At 51.2% G+C, this 7737-nt stretch overlaps 1 pseudogene; it reads left to right on the top strand.

Annotated features, from left to right (window-relative positions):
• Positions 1-504: 504 nt before the first annotated feature.
• Positions 505-4505, top strand: LOC125543101 (annotated as a pseudogene).
• Positions 4506-7737: the final 3232 nt, after the last annotated feature.

Genomic DNA, 7737 nt, shown 5'->3' with positions numbered 1-7737 from the left:
AAGAAATTAATAGTAGCTTCAATGACACTCCACCCGCTCTGCTAGGACTAGCATCATGAACGAACGAATCCAATGTGATATAGTTTTGAAGGCAAGGCAAATATGAGCAGCATCATGAGACAACTGCAGTACTATAGTAGTACTATTATTGACAAGGACTTTGAATGAGTGAGCTGTGAGCACATTGATTATGTGCATTGCATCCAATGCAATCATGCTATTCTGCAGTGACTGTGTCTGTGTGAACTATGCTACTAACTATGAGTGATCTAGTAGGTGACTCAGTTCCATCCCTTTCATACTGTTGGAGCCAGTTGTCATGGAGGTTCATACTTACATGTGTGTTGCAGCATAATTTTCGAATCGGTCCACCACCTATTTTTACATAGGCGTATGGCATCATCTTGTTGTTTTATCTATGTCAGACTGTTAGAGTTGGGTGGGTGCATCTTCACTATGTAGAGGCCTGGATGTTGCTCATCATACTTTGTATCCACCTGATGCTACATCGTTGAGTTAATAAAAGCTCTTTTTATCAGTAAAAAAGAAAGCCCTTTCATACGGCAGCCAGCTCCCTCCCTGACAGTTTCCCAGAAATTGGAGTGAAGCTTCCTGCGTGCTTGAAGCCTTGAACGGCTTGTAGTAGCTCACCTCCGCTACAAACCAAGCCCATATATACTAGTAGTAGTAGTCGTCCATCTTGATCTTGTGACACTACACCAATCAGCCACATACAAGAGGAGCTAGAGCTAGAGCTAGCTAGCCGCACAAGGGCCGGCCGGCGCCATGGCAGCGGCTAGAAGAAGAAACCATTGGAGGCTTGTCACTGCCCCCGTCCTGCTAGTGCTACTACTCGCCTCACCATGCCGATGCACAGGCGCTGCACCGGCGACGACGATGAACGCCACCACAGACGACGACTTGCGAGCTCTCCTCTCCTTCAAGGCCCTCATCAACGGCGACCCGGAGGGGGCGCTCTCCTCGTGGGTGAACACCAGCGACCCCTGCGGAGGCTGGCGGGGCGTGGGGTGCCACTCGCTCCGGCACCCTCGCCGCGTCACCAGCGTGGAGCTCACGTCCTCCGGCCTGTCCGGCACGGTGTCCCCCTACCGCGCCAACCTCACCTTCCTCCGCACGCTCAACCTGTCAGGCAACCTCCTCGCCGGCACCATCCCACGGGAGCTCGGCTCCCTGCGTCGCCTCTCCGAGCTTGACCTTAGCGACAACAACCTGCAAGGTGAGATCCCTTCGTCCCTCACGCGCTCCTCCAGACTTCGTGCACTACTTCTGGGGCGCAACAGCCTGGTGGGAGAGATCCCCGCCAACTTGAGCCACTGTCGCCACCTCGAGGTCTTGGACGTTGGCGTCAACAACCTCACCGGCCAAGCTCATCCACTGCTACTTGGCCTCGCCTCTCTCTCCAACCTCAAGAAGCTTCGCCTCTACACCAACAATATCGTGGGCACCATCCCTTCCTCTCTTGGAAACCTTACATCTCTAGTGATTTTGAGCATGGGTAGAAACAGATTAGTAGGCGAGATACCAGAATCCTTTGGACAAATGACCAAGTTGCGGTATCTCCATTTAGCCTTCAATGAGCTCTCGGGCACCATCCCGGCATCCATCTTTAACTTGTCTTCAATCAGACAGATCCAGCTGAGTCACAATGATTTGTCTGGTGTTATCCCGAATGATGTTGGATCTACTCTCCCAAACCTCGAGTTTTTGTTGCTCTATTCTTGCAATTTCCATGGAAGGATTCCCGGCTCATTAGGAAATGCTTCTCAACTCGTAATGATTGAACTTGCCAACAATCAGCTCCATGGATCTGTGCCACTCAACATTGGCAGCTTGAGAAACCTCGAGGTGCTGGCACTAGAGAATAACCAGCTACTAGAAGCAAGTTGGGAAAAGGATTGGGACCTACTGGCATCCTTAGCAAACTGCACTCAGCTTTTCGCACTGGCCCTATCCTCTAAGCGTTTCCGGGGTCCATTTCCACCATCCATTGCGAATCTATCTTCAATTGAGATGATGTATCTCGAGGGTAACAGCATATATGGCGAAATCTCTCCAGATATCGCAAAGCTTGAGAAACTTACCAACTTCCAAATTGGTGGCAACTTGTTAACCGGCACAATACCGGAAACAATTGGGGAGCTTCACGACCTTCAAGTCCTAGAATTATTCGGGAACAACATTCAGGGACTAATCCCTTCTACAATTGGTAACCTCACATGCCTGTTCCGTCTTGTCCTTTCTCACAATAACTTGATGGGATCCATACCTACAAGTTTTGGATGGCTGGACCGCATGGCCAGTCTAGACTTATCACACAACCAACTGAGAGGTACTATACCAACACAACTAGTCAGCCTCACCTCTTTAACCAAGAAACTGGATCTTTCTCATAACTTTCTTCATGGTCAAATCCCATTTGAGATAGGAAGTTTAATAAACCTGGTGCAGCTCGATTTTTCAAACAATAAACTATCAGGAGAGATTCCCTCACCTCTTGGAAAATGTACTGAGCTTGCCAGTCTTGGTCTCCAAAATAACATCCTCACTGGTCGCATCCCCCTATCACTTGGTAGCTTGAAAGGGATACAAGAAGTAGATCTTTCAGGAAACAACTTGACTGGACAAATTCCAACTTTCTTTGACTCCTTGCCCTTCTTGGTTTACATGAATATCTCCTACAACAACCTTGACGGTCCCATTCCAGTAAGTGGTGTCTTTAGCAATGCAAGTAGAATCTTCTTGGCCGGCAATCAGGTGTGCGGTGGTATTCCACAGTTACATCTCCCACACTGCACTCCCAAATCATCCGATGGTAAGAAGCATACACCAAGGAGATATTTGCTCATCATCATATGCACTGTTTTCGGAGCATTATCAATATTTGTTATGCTCTTCCTATATGGCATGTGCCGGTGCTCTAAAAGGCAACAGGGGGAGGGGCTGCAACCACTTTCAGAGGATAATCATTGGCAAGTCTCATTCCTTGATCTACAGAGAGCAACGAACCATTTCTCTCCAGATAGTCTTGTTGGGACGGGAAGTTTTGGAGCTGTGTACAGAGCAACTTTGCACAACAGGGAGGTTGCAATAAAGGTGCTGAACCTTTTGCAACAAGGGGCCGAGGGAAGTTTCCTGCGCGAATGTCATGCCTTGAGAAGCATGCGTCATCGGAATCTTGTAAAGATCATTACGGTGTGCACAAGTGTTGATCACCAAGGAAATGATTTCAAAGCTTTGGTGTATGAGTTCATGCGCAACGGGGACCTTGACAGTTGGCTACATACAAGTCAAGTCATGGAGGGTGAAGCACCAAGGATGTTGACCATGGTGCAAAGGGTGAACACTGCACTCGATGTTGCCCAAGCACTTGATTATCTGCACAACCGGGGTCAATCACCAATTGTTCATTGCGATATGAAGCCAAGCAATGTGCTTCTAGACAATGACATGGTCGCACACGTAGGGGATTTTGGGCTATCACGATTTGTTGATAAGATGATGAACAGCGGCTCAACGGAGGATCCAAATGCTGGAAGATCTGCTGGAATTAGAGGATCCATCGGATATATTGCTCCAGGTGTGTGTACTGTACTCTGATGTTTGCCTTTCCTTCTACCGTTTCTTCCAAAAGAGTTGTTCCATCCACATAATCATATCTGATTGTGCTACATTTTATTGCTTGAAATCTGTAGAATACGGGATGGGTGGAGAAGTCTCCATTGATGGTGATGTATACAGCTACGGAGTGATCCTTCTTGAGATGTTCACGGGAAAGAGTCCCACGGATGGCATGTTCCAAGGGGACCATACTCTGCGATTCTATGTTGCGTCAAACTATCCGGACAGAGTTACTGAAATTGTTGACCCAGCATTGTTACAAGCCGAGCAATGCAGCGGAATTACAAAGAGGATACCAGAGGATACCAGGTTACAAGGGTGCCTAGTGGCGGTCTTCCACGTTGGGTTACAATGCACGGAGGAATCACCAAGAACAAGAATGAGCATCAGAGATGCCATAAATGAGCTGGTAATGCTAAGAGAGAAATTCATTGAGTAAGCACAAAATAATGTGGTAATTAAGATGCTGTTATTTGTAACTTGTAAGGTTAATAATCACAGTGCATTGTGCTTCTACAAAATCAGAAGGTTCACGATGAAATTTATTCTCGGGACTAGGATGAATGATGCATTTATTCCACATGATCTAGCCTCCATGGCTCCACCACGAGGACATCGCTAGTTAAGGACACATGAAACATTAAACATGAAACACGATGCATAGTATTATGATGTGGCCATCAGCGCTGAAGTTCTTGTATCATGTCCGAACATTGCTCTAGCTACACCGGACCGGAAGGAGTTTCAAGTGGCAGGACAAAGGAGAAAGACAACCCGTATTTTAGGAGATGTTCCATGTGCTATGGAGGATAAGGGAATGAACTTGGGTCATGATAATTTGATGCAACAAGTTTTAATTGGTTCAATGCTGCTCCATATTACTCAACCGTAGGAAGAAGTCATACCAAAATTTAGGACTCCGCCAAGAAAAGCCTTGCTTCAGTCGGTTGGAAAGAAATAAGCAAATTTGCAATTTAATCTGTTGCGGGCTGCGGTGGATCCCCTCCACCCTCCCCCCCTCCCCCCCCCCCCCCCCCCCCCCCCCCGCTCCCGCGACGCGCCCCGCGCGCGCGTCCGGGAGCCCTAGATCCGCCGCCGCCCAAGCTCCCCCTCTTGGCTCCTCCTCCCCCTCGCCGCCGCCGGAGCGCGCCACCAGGCGAAGCCCGTGCGCCGCGGGCGGCGGCGGGGCGTCTCCCTCCCTCCCCTGTTCGGGATTCCGGCGGCGTGAGCGACGCTGCTCGTGGGGGCGCGGGTCCGGCGGGGTTCCCGGTGGCGGTGACGCGCGGATCCGGCGACTGGGAGGTGGCGGGCGTCCCTGCAGCGCTGGCGGCGGTGGTCTAGGTCGCGGCACGATCTGGATCTCGTCGGGCGGCTGTGGGCGCAGATGGCGGGTGGTGCGCACTGGTGGGCCGGTGGTGGTGGCTGCTCCGGGCAGCGGCGGCTGCTCCAGGTCTGGCCTGGCCAGCGGCGCAGGTCCAGGATGACCTGGGCTGCGGGCGGCCGCCCTTGCCTCGGCCTGTGGCTAGTAGGGGTGGCGGCGCAGCTGCGGCGGCCTTGGCGGACGTGTTGGCCAGATTCCAGCTGGCTCCGGTGGCTGGACGCCGGCGAGCGGCGTGGTTGGACTCCCCGATGAGCGGTCTTGGTGGTAGGTGGTGATATGTTGGGTCCCCTGGCCGGTGAACGGACCCTCGTTGGTGGCCTTGTGCGAACCTGCTTCGACCGCCGTAGTGGGGTGACACAGTGGGTGTCGGTGGGGAGGTTGGTGGAAGGGATGGGTGGCGCCGTCGCTCAGGCTGCCCGTCGCCGGCACGAGGTGCGCCGGTCGTGGATGCGTCTGCTCCCCCTCCTCCCCATTCCCCATCCGTTTGTGTGCGGCGGCAGCTCCGGGAAGTTCAAGGCGAGACGCGGGCTGCGGTTGCGTCGGTTTTGGGTGTCCTCTCGGACCAAAGCTGGTCACTTTGGCTGCTCTTGGGGAGGTCCGTATGTCGGGCGGCGGCCCGGGTGGCGGGAGGCGCGGCGTTCTTGGGCAGAGCTTGCGTCTCAGGTGCGAGCAAGCAGCCATGGCCACGCGGGTGGCTTGGTTGTGGGTGGTTGGCAAAGCTAGGGTGTGTCGGAGGGAGGCGAGCGCTGGGGTATATCACCTGTCCAGCCGTGTTCTGGCCGACGGTGACGGCGTCGGTGACGTCGTACCCTTCTTGAAGGCTCCGTTGCGGCGTTCCCTCTCCCTCCGTCTCCCTCCAGGTGAAAACCTGATCTCTGGATCAGGCGGTGGCGGCTCTATGGTCGTTACCTTCTGGGAGGCACCGCTCTGGAGTCCTGGCTTTGTGGTTGTCTGTTTCACCTCTCCATGGTGGTTTGTCATGATGGAGGTCTCCGTTGGCTCCAAACGGTCTCCTTTGCATATTCGTAGTTAGTTTGGTGGTCGGTGGAGTGGTGTTTAGGTGCCCGGCACCTTTGTATCTAGCCTTGGGAATGTGTGTTGTGTGCGTTGGTGGCGTGAGTTTGTATCGTCTCTCGGATTTGCGGTTGTGCTTTATAATATAACGAGTTCGACTCCCCTCAACCGAGCTGATTTTCTGTGCGTGCGGACTGCGGGTTCAATATTAGAAAGTGCAGGGTCCTTTTTCTGAGAACGAAACGTTTTCTCCGAGTGCCACTTAAACAGGGACTGCGGGTTGATTTCAAAGAAACAGAGGGGCTTTTCAAAGAAACCCAATTTGTTTTATTATTAGCCAAAGATAAAGCGGAGGAAACCCTTTTTCGCAATTTAATCTGTTGCGACGTGACGTTCTCAGTTAATGTTGCATCGTCCAAAAAATTGTGTGCATGTATTTTTTTCTAGTACTAATAGTTATACATACTAGTAGGTTGAGTCCTAGTAGTTCACGGCCTACGTGATCAGCGTGGCCGGGTCATTATTTTGTTAAGATATGATTAGCTGCGTTTAGATGAGAGTCCAATTAAGATATGTTTCTTAGTCTGTTACGTACACAAGGCTTGAAGATCAAGTTTTCAAGATGTGCGCCACGCCTATATAACAGGCCGGCTTCGGCCGTGTACAGAGGTTATATTTCTCAGTTAGACAGCGTCGTGTATTGACTATTATAAGTAGCCCACTTTGGGTGTCGCGGGTATTGATTTGTCTGGTGTTATCCCGAATGATGTTGGATCTGCTATCCCAAACCTCGAGTTTTTGTTGCTCTATTCTTGCAATTTCCATGGAAGGATTCCCAGCTCATTGGGAAATGCTTCTCAACTTGTAATGATTGAACTTGCCAACAATCAGCTCCATGGATCAGTGCCACTCAACATTGGTAGCTTGAGAAATCTCGAGACGTGTCGGTGCAGCAAACATTGGCGTTTGCTCCTCTGACTTATGCACAGACGTGTTGCAGCTCCCCCGGCAAGAATCAAACTTCATACACGACCAAACCAGAGAAGCCGCTCTTCATAAGATCAAGGAGCGCATTAAGAAGACCAAGGCTTGGAACAAGCTGCGAGATTCACAAGAGAAGCAACTAACCCCGGCAAGAACGAGCCGGCAAGACAAGGCCCTGCAAGCCCCTCGGGCACGGACTTCCTGCCAAAACACCAGCGAGACCTCTCTGGCCAGCTGGTGGTTGATCAGTGAGGTTTCGAGCCCGCAGGTAGTTAGGTGGAGACAGCTCGTACGTGTCAGCTTGCTGGAAAGAAGGATTACCTTTATTGACACCCGTTGTCCTACTAGCGGTTGGGCAAGCGGTGCCCTTGCTCTTTGCTTTGATTGCGGTAGTTGGGCAAGCGGTGCGGCAACTTATCGGGGCTCCTCCTCCACATGACACCTTGCAGTACATTTAATGCATTTTTGTCCTAACTAGCAGAGTTAGATATGATTGTTCTGTATCTATCTAGTCACCATATAATGACCTTTTTGCCACTGTGGTAACCCCTGGAACTATTAAAGTAGGACCAACGCAACCTTTACAAGGGTTCGAACCCTTTGCAACCCCACGCATAGGTATCTGTGCAGCTGCCCTCTCCTAGCGACTTGTCGGAGGAGAGCGCTCCGTGTACTTGTGTTCACAACCACTCAATACACCAAAGCAGGAGTAGGGTTTT

This window comes from Triticum urartu, chromosome 1, assembly GCF_003073215.2.
Source record: "Triticum urartu cultivar G1812 chromosome 1, Tu2.1, whole genome shotgun sequence".
Taxonomy (NCBI): Eukaryota; Viridiplantae; Streptophyta; class Magnoliopsida; order Poales; family Poaceae; genus Triticum; species Triticum urartu.
Note: the sequence above shows the minus strand (reverse complement) of the source record. Positions and strands in the feature narration are given on the sequence as shown.